The sequence below is a fragment of the Notamacropus eugenii genome, chromosome 3, assembly GCF_028372415.1.
Source record: "Notamacropus eugenii isolate mMacEug1 chromosome 3, mMacEug1.pri_v2, whole genome shotgun sequence".
NCBI classification, from domain to species: Eukaryota; Metazoa; Chordata; class Mammalia; order Diprotodontia; family Macropodidae; genus Notamacropus; species Notamacropus eugenii.
In genome coordinates this window covers 430376154-430393566 of record NC_092874.1, presented here as the reverse complement: position 1 = coordinate 430393566, position 17413 = coordinate 430376154, and the positions used below count along the sequence as shown (strand labels likewise).

Below are 17413 nucleotides of genomic sequence, written 5' to 3'. Positions count from 1 at the left end.
TACCCACTGTGCCTCTGATTGGTGTCACCAAATTCCTTTGGTCTATATGGGTGCCTTACGACCCTGCCATCCTCTTCTACAGTGAGGATTCAAGTTTCCCTCAAATCCTTACCTCCATCACTGGCCCTTTGGCTGATGTCTTAGGTCTGGAGGTCAGGTGAGTGATGCAGAAGATAGAGTGGTGGAATACAAAAGAAATCAAAGAACCAGAGCCCTAGTCTTGGCTCTGCCATTTCTTATCTATGTGACCATGGGTGAGTCACTTGACATGCTTTCCTCCTCTATAAAATGAAAGAATTGAAGTAGATGACCTTTATGGTTCATTCTGGCACTAAATCAATGACCTTAGTCATCTATAAAATGGACCATAATCTCTATACTACCTTTCCCTTAAATTCATTGTCAAGGCCCAATGAGAGAAGAATACATATGGTGCTTTGTAAACTCCAATGCTGTATCTAAATTCTAAAGAGTAATCTAAGAAGACAGTGGTGACCTAGATTGGGAGCAGGTTGGAGGCCTGGAAACCCTGAAGTCAGTGAGTGACCTAGATCTTGAGAGTGAAGAGTGGTAAGTGCCTATGGTCCAGAGGTCAGCTAGCGTAAGGCCTTGGCATTCATCTGAAACCCAGGGCCAGGGAGTATGGGCTTGGCCTCTTTTCTGCCTCCTTGAATTTACAAATGTATCCAAGGTATTAGTGTGAGGGTCAGAGCCCTGGAGGTGGGCTGTGGTCCTGACTGAAGCAGAGTCAGAGGAAATACCATGTTTGTGGTAGAAAGAACAGTGAATTTGAAGTGGGATGACCTGGCTTGGAGCCCTGGTCCTTCCATTAGCTAGTTGTGTGATCTTGGGAAAGCCTTCCTCAATGACCTTCAATATCCTCATCTAAAAAAGTTGAGGGCTAGACTAGATCTGGTTCTTAAAATATCATCTGGGGATTTTAGGGAGTCCTCAAAATGCTTTCAGGGAAGACCCAGCATTTAGCCCAATAATGGTACATAGTTAATACTTAATAAATACTTGTTAATTGCATGATAAATACTATTTCCATAATAATACTAAGATGTTTTAACTTCTAATATTGTAAATATAGAAATAACCCACATAAAAAGAGCTCTTTGGAGGGTCCTCAGTAGTTTTAAGTGTAAAGAGGTCCTGAGACAAAAAACTTGGAGAAGTACTGGAGAGATGATTGCTATCTTGACATTCTCTGATCCTTGGGACAGGATGGATAGAAGAAGGCTGATTGGTAGCCCCTGGTTCACTCATGACAGGCATCCACAATCTCACAAGGCCCCCCCCAAGGGCAAAGGAGAAAGGCATGTCCACAGCTGTCTCCTCCACAGACTGATTCTTCTCCCAAGGCTGTATCATACTTTTCTTGACAGAAGTCTCCAAAGCCATCCGTCATTGGCACAGAGCTTGAGGTGAGAGATTGATGGTCTCATGAATCACAGCTATTGCTCACGCCCAAGGGCAGGGAACTCATCTTCATCCCAATTGCTACCTTCCTTGTGGCATTTTGGCAGTTTTAAAATTCCTTTGTTTAACCTTGGGCTCCTCTGGAACAATAAGTATCCACCTTTTCTGTAAAGCTTTCCTGACTAGTAAGTCCCTCCTTGAAATGCCTCATCTGCTGTCCTCCCCTCCTATAGACTGAAACAATCATGCAGGTCCCCCCCAGGCAGAATTTTCCAGCCCACATTGATGATCCTCCTTGAACCCTACACAAAGCATCAGTACTTAGGCAGCTTGGCCCTTGTCTGTCTTCTCATTATTCCCTGTGTAAGCATCTGGTCTCACCAACTAGGTTACCCTCTTCAAGGCAGCAAGGCATACACTTGGCCCAGGTCTCAGTTCATAGGGCCAGTTAGGGCTTCCCAGAGGGAAGTTCATCAGCCCATGGAATCTCTGTTCCTGCTTTTGCAGGTAGGCCTCAGGTCTTGGCTCTGTAGTTTTCTTAAGCTCAGTGCATTGTTTATGTTTCTCATAAAACTTAATTGGGAGCTGAGACCTGGGCTCTCATCCCAGTCCAATCATCTGAATCCAAGGGTGGGGCAGTAGGTCAGCACAGAAAGGAAAGAGGTAGCCTGCTGTGGTGGCTGCACTGGCAGTCATGAGACATTGGCTCCATGCCCATCTCTGCCACTAATTTGTTCTGTGACCTTGATCAAGTCCCTTCTCCACTATAAGCCTCAGTTTCTTCTTTAACATCTCCTCCTGCCTTGACATCCTATGACTTGAAATCCCCTCTCTTCTCAGCATCTCCATTTCTTTCTCTATAATGGGAAGATAGCATGACCCAGTAGTTGGGACTGGAGTCAGGAAGACCTGAGTTCAAGTCCCTACCTCTGATACATACTGGCTGTGTGATCTTGGGCAAGTCATTAGGCTAGAAGGGATTTCAGACATCATTTAGTCCAATCTCATCTTGATGTTGTTGTCTGGTCATTTCAGTCATTTCTGACTCTTCACGATGCCATTTGGGGTTTTCTAGGCAGTGATGCTGGAGCGGTTTGCCATTTCCTTCTCTAGCTCATTTTACAGATGAGGGAACTGAGGCAAACAGGATTAAGTGACTTGCCCAGGGTCACACAGCTAGGGAGTGTCTGAACTCTTAGTGAACTTCTTAGTGGGCTAGAAAACTCTGATCCTCTGAGTTGCAGAGAAATTGTCAGTCTTTACTAGTGGAGGGAATTACCTCATTGGAAGCTCCCTATACCAGTGAAGTCAGGGCTCTTAAATAACAAAATGCAGAGGGTAATCCTTGTTACCAGCTTCCCATCTTGGGACAGGGTTAAGCACAGCATCTATGCTTTCACATGGGATAGAGAAATCCTGATTGTGGAAGTTCCCTCTAGAATGTGGTCCCTTCTTCAGACTATAGTCTCAGGGGTTTCTCGGGACATTGAGAGCCTCTTATTCGGATCATACAACCAGGACATAGCCAAGGCAGGATTTGAACCCGGATCTCCTTGGTGTCAGGTGCAAAGTTCTATTTCTCACTTCACCCTTTGGTGCTAAATAGAACACAGAGCTCCCAGATCCAGTCTAGCCCCTCCCTTTCCCTGTTTTCTACCCCTCCCCTTTCCCACACTCCATACTAGGTTTATGATTTTGTACTCCAGAGCCACCTTTCAGCAAACCAGAGCAGGTCTGCCCTGCCAGGGCTCCAATTAAAGAAAGCTGATAGAATCAGGAGCTTGGTGATTAGGTGGGGTGTTTGGGGTCACTGGCCAAGTACACTTTTATAGTGAGCTCCACTTCAGCTGATAATAAACTTAGCTCTGCATAAGCTTGGAACAAAAGAGAGAAGGAAAAGAAGGGGGTGGAACTCAGCCCAGTTGGGTTCAGGGGGTTGTTCAGTCTCTAATTTTTTAGCCTGCCTACCCCCCCTCCCCAAACTAGGTGGCAAAATGAACTGAGCACGGGTCCTGGAGTCAGGAGGACCTGAGTTCAAATTTGACCTCAGACACTTGACACTCACTAGTTCTGTGACCCTTAACCCTAACCCTAACCCAAAATGAGGGGAAAAAAATGATGGAATGGGGTAAGGGGTGAACTTTTAAAAATTTTTTGGAGGGCAAGGAGAAGTAGACTGATTACAGCTTTTATCTTGGCAACCTCCCTGAGTCATAGGGAATTTAAGGGACTCACTGAGGGTCCCACATAGTACTGGGGGTACACTAATGGAAACTTGAGTAAAAATGGAGCAAGCTTGGTCAGCTGCTGGAGTCACAGCAGGAAAGAGAAGGTGAAGGAGACTTGAGGAGGAAGCAGCGTGAGGGAAACACAGTCCAACAAATCACTGCTGATGTGCTGAGTGGGCAGTTTTTGGGGAGAACGGTATTTATGAAACAAAATCAGTGTCTGGGATGGCCAGAACAAGCTCTAATGGCTTTGGTCCATGAGCTCCAAAATTACCTCAATGGGACTACCATAGGGTGCTCTCATACTGGCTTGCCAGAAACGCTGAAGGCTTGGGTTTGAATACTGTCTACCATTTTACTACTGGGTGACCTTGGCCAAGATATTTAAATTCTGGGCCTCGTTTTCCTCACTTGTAAGAGGATATTTCAAATCCAGTCTCAGACACTTACTAGCTGGGTGATCCTGGACAAGTCCCTTAACCCTGTTTGCCTCAGTTTCCTCATCTGTAAAATGAGCTGGAGAAGGAAATGGCAAACCACTTCAGTATCTTTGCCAAGAAAACCTCCAATGGGAGAAGGAAGAGTCTGGCACAACTAAAATGACTGAACAACAGTAACCAGGGCAAGATGAGATTGGACTCTAGCACTTCTTAAACTGTTTAAGTAGTGCTGAAGGGGTCACCAGCGGAAAAAAAATTAAGAAGCCCTGGACTAAATGATGTCTGAAGTCCCTTCTAGCCCTAAATCTCCATTTTTTTACAGGGGCCCTAATCTCTTTGTCATTCACTAGACTTTAGACAATTGGTATGCAGAGAAGGAAGTGACTTGTTTAAGGTCACACAGCTTGTTAGACACAGATCTGGTGCACTGGAGAGAGCTCTGTACTGGAGTCACAGGATCTGGGTTTGAATCATGGTCCTGACATCACCACTGTGACTTTGTGCAGGTCATTGTCCTCTCTCTGGTTTATAAGATCATAGATTATAGCTGGAGAGTTTCTACAGGTCATTAAGTCCAACCCCCTTTATTTATGAATGACAAAACTGATGGCTATGGAGGTTATGATTTGGCCGTGGTCATACAGCTAGCTAGCATCCAAGCCAGGGTTTAAACCTAGGTCTTTCTGACTCCCAAGTGCATTGCTTTGTCCACTCTACCATGTTGCCTTGAATTTACTCCTTTGTACAATGTGGCAGTTGGATTTGATGTACTAAAGCCCTCTCCAGCTCTTAAGTCTATGATCCTAGGTATCCAGGTCTCCAAACCTCAGTGCTAGCTCATTTTACCAGGATTTCTCATTCTATGGGGTAAGGAACCATGATTATAGGATTTAGAACAGGAAATAGTCCTAAAAGACCATCTAGTTTAACTCTCATTCTACAGATGAAGAAACCAAGAGCTAGAGAGGAGATGTGATTGGTCCATGCTAATGCAATATTGAACATATGCCCTTTCCAAATATAACCCTCTTGTTTCTCCTGACAGTGGTTTCTCTTAGGGGCTGAGTTTCCAATGCTCTCTTTTCCTTTGCCCCCGGTGACATGCCAGGCCAGTGACTATTGTGCGGCTAGTATTCCACACTTCTAGATCATTTTGGTTCATCTTGACCTCCTCCTTGTCCCTGAATCCCCTCAAGGGGGTAATGTATTAAACAAACTTACAGTTCAGACTTTCATGCCTTTCCTCTATAAAGCTGAGACTGCAGGGTTAACTAGAAAGATTTCCATTGGAAGCAATTTTACATTAAGATTTTTTTTGCCCCAGTTAATATCTTGTCATGCTCGGCCTTTAAAAAGCAAAGCCTAAATTCCAAGTTGTAAAAGTTTAATCGTGTCATTTAAAATAAAACAACCCATTAGTGTTTGGGAGTTTTAACATCATTGAATATCCAGAGACTTGACTTTAGCTTTGGGGGGCAGTGTTCATGGTGGCCATAACTATGAAGAGCCTGACAATTTAAAATGGTGTCGATACATCATTTGTGGCCCTATTTTTACCCAAGAAGATTTCAAAATAAGGTGCCCACCTAAGCCCCTTCTCATCTACCCACTCATTTTATGAGATGATCTGCCATTTGACTCAACAAAGTTACAGGATTAACTTCCTGCCTCCTAGACTTCAGTCTACGCCAAAGGCTCATGCATTTATTTTGTTTTTTAAAAAATTATTTTGATATGTTTTGTCTGACTACACATGTATAACCTATAACGAATTGCTTGCCTTCTCAGTGGGGTCGGGTGGGGAAGGAGGAAGGGAGAGAATTTGGAACTCAAAATCTTAAAAACAAATGTTAAAAAATTTTATATGTAATTGGGGAAAAATAAAACACTTAATAACAAAGTTAAAAATTATTTTGATAACCCATTTTACATGCAATTGATTTTCCTTGCACTTCTATGTGTTATATTTTATGTATTTAAAAATGTTCTGAAAAGGGGTGGATAGACTTCATCAGATAAGGTTAAGAACCCCTGGTTCAGACGATAGATGGCTGTGTAGCTTGCCTTTGAACAACACAGTTGATAGATGGGATTGGTCTTTGACATTGTGTGGTTAAGCAGACTACCTTTCTTCTGCTTTTCCTCCTTCAGGTTCTCTCTGCCCTTTTGTTCTCCCCTCTCTCCATCTACTGCCAAGGAAATACAAGCCAACAGTCATTTATTCTTCAGTTGCATTCAATTATTCATTCATGCATTTATTCATTCAGACGAGTCTTTAAGAAGCACCTACTGTGAGACTGGCACTATTACAGAAGCTGGGGATGCAGAAAGGAAGTTGTCCTCATTATCTAGTTGAACTGCATGCTGTCTCATGTTTCTCATCATTCTTTGTTCCAATATTCTTGGTCCTGGAGTCCTGTCCAGCTTCTACATTCTAAACGGAAATTACATTCCATTCTTTCTGATATTTTCATTTCTCAGCCTCCTTGACTTTGTAGAATGAAAACTGCTATGCCCCATGAGAAGGATGAATCAGTCAATTAAAAAGATTCATTCAACAGATAGGAGAGGTTTGGAAAGAGAGAAGGGAGGACCAGGCAGACCTTCTGAAGCTCCCTGAAAACCAATCACCCAGATAGCCAGCCACACTTAAATAGGATAATAGGATTGTAGATTTAGGGCTGTGAGGGACCATGGAGATCAGCTAATCTAATACCCTTATTTTACAGGTGATAAAACTGAGTCCCCAAAGAGGTGAAAAAAAAAACCCAAACTTGTGTAAGACTACACAGACACTAAATGCTAAAGCTGGGATTTGAACCCCCACTCTCTCCAAATATAGTGCTTTTCTATTACACCATGTCTTGTCCTCTGGACAGCCAATGCTATAAATCTGGGTCCTTGTCTCCTGCTTTGGAGTTACACTATTGCTAACCATCTTTGGTTAAAGCATTTATCCTTTATGAATCTTAGTTTCCTTCTCTGTAAAATTGAGACATTGAACTAAACGTTGTCTAATGTCTCTTGACATTCTTAGTTCAAGTAGTCTTGGTTCTGAGAGATTCTTTAAAGCTTTTACATCCTGAAAACTAAGGTCCCTTTGAGCTCTATCATAGGGTTGGGCGTTGACCTTGTGATTTTTGTGGGTATAGGGAACTCCCAGGTGAGAAGAGACCCTATGCCTATGCTGGTCAGTACTCTTCTGCATCTTTGTGGTCTTAGAGAGTTTCCTCAGAGAGGACTGAAAGATTAAGGGATTTACCTTAATCAAAGCCAGTACAGATCAGAGGCAGGATTGATCTCAGGTGTGTCTGACTTAGGGTCTATCCCCCCAACCACACAGCCTCTAATCTACTCTATTTTAACATTCAAATGTGCTAAGATTTCTTTTAGCTGTTATATCCTATGTGCTAACTTTCCATATTCTAAGATTCCTCCCAGTTCTAATCTTCTCTGTTTTAAGGTCCCTCCTAACTCCAAAATTCTATCTTCTAAGGGCCCTTCCACCTACAATATACTTCATTAACATTCCATCATTTTATCCTCTAATGCAGTGGTGTCAAACTCAAATAGAATCAGATCCCTACTGTGGCGTATTGACTTAGAAAACCACAAATTAACATTATCTCTGTTGTATTGTATTTTTATTCTTGAAACACTTCACATTTACATTTTGATGCACTCAGGAAGTTTGAAGCTTCTCAAGACTTGAGTTGAGTTTGATGTCTCTTCTCCGATGTTCTAGCATCCTGTATTCTAACATTCTAACTGTTAAACTCTCTGCAGCATCTCATTTTTTCTTGACTCCATAGTGGTCTGTAAGTTCATGCTCTTCCCACCTGTCCTCACCTTATACAGGATAGTGGGAGAGTGAAGCTTGAGACAAACCTGGCCCTGTGGCATTTGCCTCTCTAATTACAAGCAGCTTTTAAAAACTTGTCTTTGGTGGGTTTCTTTTACATTCACACATCTCCCTCTGGTGGTTAATCTATCAGCTTTGGTTGCACCTTTCCTCCAAGAATTTCTGTGGCCTTGCAGAAGTCAGATAAATGGGGCAATCCCCGGCAAGTCAATGATGATGATAGTAACTGCAAGTGCTAATAATAGCTTCCATTATTGGCAATAAAACAATGTCTCATATTTGCATTTCCCCTTGCTTTCACAGCCATGATTTCGTTTGGTCTTTACAACAATCCTTCCATGGCAGTAATGATTGCCTGCATTTCACAGGTTGGACTATTAAAGCTCAGAGAGGTCATTTGACTTATTCTTTGTCACCTAGTTAGTGCTGGAGCAGGGTCTACAGTGGAAGTTTTCTGACTTCTGTTCCAGTGCTCTTGTTGGTAAACCATACCTTTGCTCTCAACTCTTTGTGTTGCTGAGTGCCCTGCCCTGTGTTAGACACTTTGGAAGATGCAAGAGAAAGGGAATTGGCCTTTCCTGAATGAACTTGTAGTCTAGTTGTGAAGAAAAGGAATACGGAAAGATAATATAGGACAGTACAGGGTGAGTACAGGGTGGATCAGAGCTCTAGACTAATAGGCTTCTTCTATCCAGGCTTCATTCTGCCCTAACGAGCCTTGTGACTTTGGATAAGTCATTTTTATCTCACCAGGACTCAGTTTTCTCATTAGTAAAATGAGTGGGATAGACTGCCCACCATAGTTCCACTCTACATTTGGACAGCAGCCGAATTCTTATTTGTGTTATTGTCCAATCTTTCCTTGAGGGTGTGAATCATAGGCACAGTCATAGCATTTAGAATTGGAAGGGACTAAATATCTTCTAGTCTGACACAATCACAAAGTCTAGGAGTTGGAAGGGGCCTCACAAGCTACGGAGCTCAACCCACCTCTGAGAAAGAATCCCTTTATTAGCAGGCGCTCATCTAGATTCCATTTGAAGACCACTAGAGAGGAGTAACCTACTATTCATTCTCCTGGGGGCAAACCATTAGAAAGCTTTAGTAGTTCAGAAGCAATCTATTAAGCTCTTTTCAGATTTTTATTGTTCAAAATGTTACCAATTTGGGAGAATTTTTTTTATAAATTTGAGAAATGCACCTTAAATGTGGCTTTATCCATATCATTGCTATAAATCTTACATTGCAACCAAGAACAAATCCCTGGGTCACTTACCAGGAGACACCAAGTTGATACCAAACCATTAATGATTACTCTTTGGGTCATGCCATTCAAGCAGTTCTTAATTCATCTTGCTCTACTGTCATCCAGTTCACAGCCACTGTCTTGTCCTTGAGAAATACATGAAAAACTTCATCAAATACTTTGCCAAAATTCCAAATATAACATGTCTACAGCATACCTTTGATCTATTGACCTGGTTACCCTGTTGTAAAAAAAAGAAAAGGAAATTAACCTAGTTTGGCATAATCTGTTCTTGATGTAGCCATGTAAGTTCTTAGTGATCACTGTTTTTATATCCTTTTGGACCATTCCTTTAATATAATTAACTATGATGTAAATAGTACCTACTGTGAACCAGGTACTGTGCTAAGCACTTTAGAAATATATCATTTTATCCTCATAACAACTCTGGGAGTTAGGCACTGTTATTGTCCCCATTTTAAAGTCAAAGACACTGAGGCAAACAGAAGGGAAGTAACTTGCCTAGGGTTACCCAGCTAGTAAGTGTCTAAAGATAAGTAAATCCAAAGATCAATTTTTATATGTGCTGAGCAGTTCTGCCTTCTCCCCATTATCCATTGTCTGCCTTCCATTTACCCTGAGCAATGACGTTCTAATCTTCTTTTATTGACTTCAGAGTTTACATTCCTGTTTTCGTTTGTTTTTAGCATTCACTGGGCATTAATAATTCTAACATTGTACACACAGTACAGGACTACTTTTTTGAACCCCTCCCTCCAGTTACCTACCTATTTTCTCATCTTCTGTGGGGATCTTTTTAAAATATGGAGGGACACCAGGCTCTTTAGGCAGATCCCCACTTTTGCCTTTGACTTCCCCTGTAGATCATTAGGACATTGGATCCTATCTATTCTTTCTGTAAATACAGAGCTTAGTTCAGTGGTACTTCATAGATGCTTAATAAGTCCATGTTGATTTGACTTTGAAATCTAATTTCCAAAAATCTAAAACAGATATAAAAATATGCCTGGCTTTCCCAATGTGCTCCATCATGAACTCTTGGATAGAGAGGTCATTGCCTCCGAGGTTCTTGTTACTGATAAGTTAGCTGCCGGGTTCTCTGTGTTGGTCAGAATCAAGTTGAAGACAGGCATTCCTGGCACTGCTTCTACTTTTTATAGGATAAAAAAAGTCATTAACACAAATAATAAATATCTTAAATATTGTACTTTTGGCACTGAGCCAACACACCTAGACTGTTAAAGCGTTCTTGTGACTACAGCACCGTACTCTCTTTCCTGAACTATAGATTCTCTCCTTCTACACAGGTGGTCTGTAGTATATACCACAGCTATATATGTACATACATATATATTTATAAGTACATATATGTAAGCATATATATGCATCTATACACACATATGTATATATATTTCCCCAAGCAATCATAATTTTTTATAGATAGATCTGTAAAAATAATTTTTCCAACAGTATTACTTTCATAAAAACATGGAACACTTCATAAATTGTGTATCATCTTTATTCAGGGATCATGCCAATCTTTTCCATATTATTCCTGTTTTAGCATATGTGCTGCTATAGTAAGCTCAGCAATATAATTTCTGTTTTTTTACCTGCACTGAAGGAAGATAAGGGTTGAAGTGGATAGAGCACTAGACCTTGAGTCAGAAAGACTCATCTTCCTGAGTTCATATCTGGCCTTAGACACTTACTAACTGTGTGACCCTGGGCAAGTTGGTTCACCCTGTTTGCCTCAGTTTCCTCATCTGTAAAATGAACTGAAGAAGGAAATGAAAAACCACTCTAGTATCTTTGCCAAGAAAACCCCCAATGGGGTCATGTGAGAGTCAGACATGGCTAAAAGACTGACCGACAGCAGCAACAACCACCTGCAATGAAGTCTTTCCTGAATTCTCAGCCCTTCCTTTTTCTCCTCGGGTTCCAATATTTCCTCACAAGCTTACATCTCCTTAAGATTCAGGGCTGCTTCACTCCCTTTTTGATCTCTAAGGTTCTTACTGGGAAGTAGCATGTTGCAGGGGAAAGGTCAGTGACTCTGAATTCAGAAGACCTGGGTTAAAATTCTAACTCTGTAAAATAAATGCAAATCACTTTACTTCTTTGTATCTCAGTTTTCTCATCTGTAAAATGAAGAAGTTGGACCAGATTTCCTCTGAGGTCTCTTCCAGTTCTACACTTAATGATGTTTTAAAATTAGATAAAATCTTCCAAAGTCTTATCTCAGTCCTGAGTCTCATTCCACCAAATCTCAGGGATTCATATGAGATCAATGAGCATTTGTTTGTGGACATTGAAGCCTGTGGGGATATCTACTCCCATGAATCACTGATCTTCTCCAATTCATTCTGTTACTTGCTGCTCTATGTTAGCGAGTCTGGCACTTCTGTGTGAGCAGTTTGAACTCCTTTCAAAGCCCACAGCTCTAGCCCCATGGCTTCTTCTTGCTTTTTCACCTGTTGTCTACAGTCAGCCTCAGAATGGGGAGATCGACTAGTAGTGCTCTTGTGCCTTTTGGCTCCACAGACCAGCTTGAGTCAAGTCAAGACCACAGACCCTTTGTCTCCAGTGGTGGTAATAAGAAGTATGAAGGTAGCCAGATGTCTTTCATGCCTCTAGGCTAAGACCTCCCCCTAAGCCATGAGTTCAGACGTAGGCTCTGCCTAAGAGGAGCCTAGGAACACAAATGGGACAGGGGAGTGCAATGTGAAAAGGAGGCAGGTACACCCCCTCCCAGACAGCTCACAACTGGGGCTCTCTTAGGTTCATTATTTTAATGATGATAAAATTTCAATAACCTACAGTATTTTATACTATAAACATTTATGATTTCTTTGCTGTAATTACTTTCTCTGATGATGTGACTCAGAACTCCTTTTCCCCATTTTAACCTACAGTAAGACTTTCGTCCTCTGGGAGTTACCCTCTTGGCAGTGTGGATCCCTATACTTAGCTATAGTGGTTCTTAAATGACAGGTTGCAAAGTTCATTGCTTCAAGACCTTCAACCTTGACTGGAGCCTTTACTGTTTATTAGAGAACCCAGAGCCTCCCTCCACACTCCAATGAGGAATCAAAGAAGGTGCTGATGGAGGTATCATAGGATTTTGTCAATGTGGGAATTCCATCTACAAATAAATATTCCAATTGATGAGGTTTTACAGATGCCTGGAACTCAGAGATTTGATGACTTGTCTATGGTCAGTATCAAAGATGGAATGTGAACTCAAGTCTTCATGATTCCTAAATTTAGCACTCTGTCCACTATACTGAAGTATCATTATCTTGCCCAAAATATCAAAGTGTAAGAGAAAAAATCTGTTAATATAATTCTGTTAAGATCTGAATTCAAAATCCTTACCTATTTAGGACATGTGTTACCTTAGCTAAGTTACTTAACCTCCCTGGGTCTCAATTTCCTTATCTGTAAAATGAGAGGGTTAGACTTACAGGCTCTCCAGGGTCCCTTTCAGGTCTTCAGCTAAGATCCTGTAATTATTCAGTCTCAGCTCTCCTCCCCCACCCACAGCAGGGTTGACAGGGCAGGGATGATTCTCCTTATTCTTATAGATGGGAAAACTGATGCCCAGAGAAGTCACAGAGGTAATATGTGACAGAATTGGAACTAAGACTCATGTCAACCAATTATTCATGTGGGATTTTCCCCATGAGACTATCCTGTGAAAGAAAGTCTCCATAGGCCAGGAGAAAAAGACAAGGGAAATGATATTGAGTCTTATGTGTAATCAAATTGGAAAGTGATGTTTCTGCAGCTTCCAAGGGTGGAAATTAATTATTGGATTTGATGCAGAGTCAGGCTTATTGGAGGTGACTGGGTTTTCTTTTATTAGAATGACCTGAGGAAAAAAGGAGGGGCTCTCATCTCAGAAGACTTTGATTTGTCATTGAGATTGGAGATACCAAAAATGTTTACTTGGTGATGTTTGGGATGGTCAGAAAATGGCTCTCCATGGATAATTCAACACTAGGAAATGACACATAATGCCACCGTATGTACTGGCATATTTCCCCAACTTAATCCCCCCACACTAATTTTGGAGTCATCCTGGGGGTATCCAGAGGTTTTTTCATACTTCCTTTTCTTTTATCTAATCTGTGATCAGGACAGTAAAAATGATAGTAATCCTTGATAGAGATTCTGGTAGAGGGAGGATAATAAGAACAGCTGACAACTTTATGGCTAACTAACCATTTTATGTCCATTATCTTATTTGGTTCTCATAGCAAGCCTGGCAGATGGGTAATTCTAATGTACCTCTAGTTTTTAGATAAAAAAGTAGGAGTTCATAGAGGTTGAAGTAACTTGTGAGTAGCAGAATTCCCAATCCTTCTGACCCTGAGTCCAAAGTTCTTTTCCCTGTTTCACAAAGGCCAAGGTCTTCTGCTCTATCTGGGGCCATCTCCAGATATCTGGCCACTCGACCCAGATGGCTCTGGAGGTGAAAGTGAGGCTGGTGACTTTGAGCAGCCCTCTCTTAAATCCAATTCATTTGCATGTCATGGCATCACCTCCATGATGTCATGGTCCTCTTTGAGAATGAAGGACAAACAACTTTATGTTTGTGACCCCAGGAGGGGGTACCCTGGTCAATGCCTGGACCTATTCAGCAGCTGGGACCCCGGGGCATATGGCGGTCAGTTTCGTGTCTCAGTCACATCTCTGAGGTGCATTACTTGATCCGAGGCAGCTCTGGGGCATGTGCCAAGCTCTGGATGTCTCTTTTTGCTTAAATCTGCTGACTGGGTGCCATTCACTCTTGGACCCCTTCCCTTTGTGATTGGTGATGAGTTTTCTGGCCAGCGATTCTCAAACTCTTTGGTCTCAGGACCATTTTATACCATGAAAAATTATTGAGGATCCCTTACAGTCTTAAAATTGTAGAGAATTTTATGTGGATTGTTTATGTGGATTATATATATATACATATATATATATACTGTATTAAAATCTAACTGATACACTTAAAAATATTTTTATTAATTCATTTGCAACTAACAATACTAAGGCCATTATATATTTTCATAGATAATGGTTTTTTTGGTGAAAAAACAACTATATTTTCCAAAAAAAATTAGTGAGAAAAGTGGCATCATTTTATACATTTTACAAATCTCTTTCATGTCTGACTTAATAGAAGACAGCTGGATGCTCAGGTCTGCTTCTGCATTCAATCTGTTGTGATAATGCTGTTTTCGTTAAAGTGCATGAAAAAAATTCCAGCCTCTCACAGACATACAGTTGGAAAAGGGAAGAGTGTTTAAAAGGCAAATCATTTCTTAACATTATTATGAAAATAGTTTTATCCTTATGGCCTTACTGCAAGAGTCTCAGGGACTTCCAGGGGTTCCTGGACCATAATTTGAGAATTCCTGAACTAGAGGCTGAATTTTTGTCCTCAATTAGATCTATAGGTTGGCCTTTATTCTACTGATTCCTTCCTCTCTTCTGCTTTTGTTCTGAATTTCCTTTGAAACAAGGAAAAGAGTTTTGACTTACAAAGAAATATAGCTTGGATAGCCTGGCATAGTGGGGGAGAGAGCACAGGAAGTCCTGATTTGTGATTTCATCATTGATTTGTCCAAGGGGGATGCTGCAGAACAGATTCTAGTACTGCGCTGGAAGTTCTCTGATGTCCCTTTCATCTCTAGGATTCTCTGATGGAAAAACCACTCCAAGGTGCTCTCAACATATTTGGATTTCCCCATAATTCTTCCATTCTTTAGAGGTTCCCCTACACTAGGACAGATGTGAAAGGATGAACTTCATGTGTCTGTTAGTCTCAGGAACTTTGAGAAAAAGAAAGATCTAGTGAACTGAGCACTGGACTTGAGATTGGGAAGATCTAGGTTCAAATCCTCCTTCAGCTTGTTAGCTGTGTGACTCTGGGCAGGTCACTTAATTCTCTGGGCTTTGGTTTCGTCATCTATAAAATGAAAGGGTCGGTCTCGATAATGTCAAAGGTCCCCATCCATCTCTGAATTTGTGATACTATTGAAATAACACAAGAGAACCCCAGAGCCCAGAAGCATTGATAATGGCCGTCTGGCCTCCTCCTTCCTGTCATGGTCCATTACTCAGGTACAGAGGTCACAAAAAGAAAAGTCAATTCCACTAGAGCTACCATTTCATTAAAAGAGATAACCTACCCATTGGAAGAGCCGATGAGGAACATCCTGCAGTCTGTGGGGAAAGAAATCTGGGGTCAATGAATGATAGGTCATAAAAGATTCAATGTCCTGCAGATCTGCCCCCTGAATTAATCTGGCTGTCTCCACGCAAAGCAGACTCCCGATTTGGAAGTCAAGACATAGGTTCATGCCCCTGTCATTTCCTTCATGTGTGACCTTTGGTAATATGTAGTTAGGGATAGAAGTGACAGATTAACCAATAAATGGTGGATGAAAAGAGAGGGCCTCAGACCTCAGTTTCCACTTAAAAAATGAAACACTGGACAAAATGAGCTCTTTCAGCTTTTTCATAATAACCTACCATTCTGTAGCCCTTGAGGCAGAATCTGCCTCAACTATGTACAAGCTGTATGGCCCTGGGCAAATAATTTTACCTTTCTTCACCTTAATTTCCCCATTTGTAAAGTAGAGATAGTAGGGTTGTGAGAATCCTAAGAGATAATAGATGTAAAACTTTAAATGTCCATTATTATTGTTTCTAGCATTTTCCTTCCACTGTCCCTGTGAGGTAAGGAGGGTGAGTTTCTATTATTGGGAAGTGGGAAGGTGTTTAATGTTGTTTTTTCATTTTGGCTCAGACAAGTGATTTTAGGAAGTGTCAGGAACTTTCAGGCAGGAAATCCTCCAGATTGAGAACTGTGACTTTCCCAAGGCCCCACTGCCAGTGTGTGTCTGAGTCTCACCTTGAACCACAAATGTAGTAGGAGCTCTCAGGAGAGAGAGATCAGTAGGATGGTCAGGGAAAGCTTTATGCAGGTGCTGGAGTTTGGGCTGGGCAGCTCTTTCTGGCTCTTACGGCCAGTAAGGCCTCCTCCTCTCTGCCTGAGTGCGAGAGCAGGGACTGGAATGGCAATCTACTTACTCAAACCCTGCTCCTCTTTCTAATCCATCATGATGCTCTAGGATTTTAAATGAATCTTTTCTTTGCAGTCCAGCTCCTGTTCACCCTGCCTGTGCACCTATTTCTGTCTTTCTCTTCTCCAGAGTTTGTCTGCCCAGGACCTTTTGGATGGAAAGAGCTGTTCCACCCATTCTGTCTTCATTTTCTTGTCCTGGAACCCTGTTTGGAAGTGGGAGTGGGGGCGTCTGGTATATGCTTCTGATGGCAGATGGTGGCTAATTTGTTTGCCACCTCCTCTAATAAATATGCACGTCGTATAAATAAAACATGGCGCGCAGCACACACTGCATGAATAAGTGATGGTATAACAGCCACCACACAGACAGCTTTGTGATTGTCTTTGGAGGCTGGCAAGGGGGTTAATGAGCTGATTATTCAGACTTTAACCTAATTTCTTCACAAATATTTTGCTTCGTGATGCTAGGAGCTCACACCTCAGAGGAGGAAAGGGGAGTCTCTCCTGTCTGGACTTCAGCCAGCAGAGGACAGATGATGGAACAGCCCTTGTTCCCCCAACAGACAGGAATAATGTTACTAGAGAACACTTGCTAGTGTAAACTGGGACCTCAGCCCTCCCCATGCCTGGATTACTCTAAAGACTTTGCAATGGAAGAGCATGGACATGTCCATTTTCTCCTCTCTGATCTACCCAACTAAACTTTCTAAATGGGATCATGTCATTCCACTGCCCAACAGTCTCCACTAGCTTTTCATTGCTTGTGGAATAGATGCTGAACTCCTTAGCCTGTCATTCAAGGCTCTCCAGGTGCTAGCTACAACTTGTTTCCCTATTCTTTTCTCAGGCTACTTCTGTCTCCACCGGTTACCTCACTACCCCCACATTCATTCACATTTGGACACTGTTTTTCTCATCTTTAGCACTCCTAAGTTACCAATCTGTGGTGGGAAATGGACTTTAGAAAGGAATACTCAGCTGGAAAAACCCAGTTCCTTTTCCCAAGCTAGAAAAGGAGTTTGGATCACATATGAGGAAACTGTGTCACAGAGAGATAGTGACCACGCCTTTTCTTTCTAAAAGAGAGCAGAGCTTGGGCGTAGTTTTTCG

General features: G+C 41.7%; 1 protein-coding gene and 1 non-coding gene across 3 annotated transcripts in view; one reads left to right on the top strand and one right to left on the bottom strand.

Annotated features, from left to right (window-relative positions):
* Nucleotides 1-17413, top strand: part of GRIP2 (glutamate receptor interacting protein 2) — a 402651-nt gene that overhangs the window by 50881 nt on the left and 334357 nt on the right. The gene's annotated exons all lie outside the window — the stretch shown is intronic.
* LOC140497890 (U6 spliceosomal RNA) lies at nt 10702-10807 on the bottom strand. Its single transcript, XR_011964898.1, has one exon. It is a non-coding gene; the product is annotated as a U6 spliceosomal RNA (small nuclear RNA).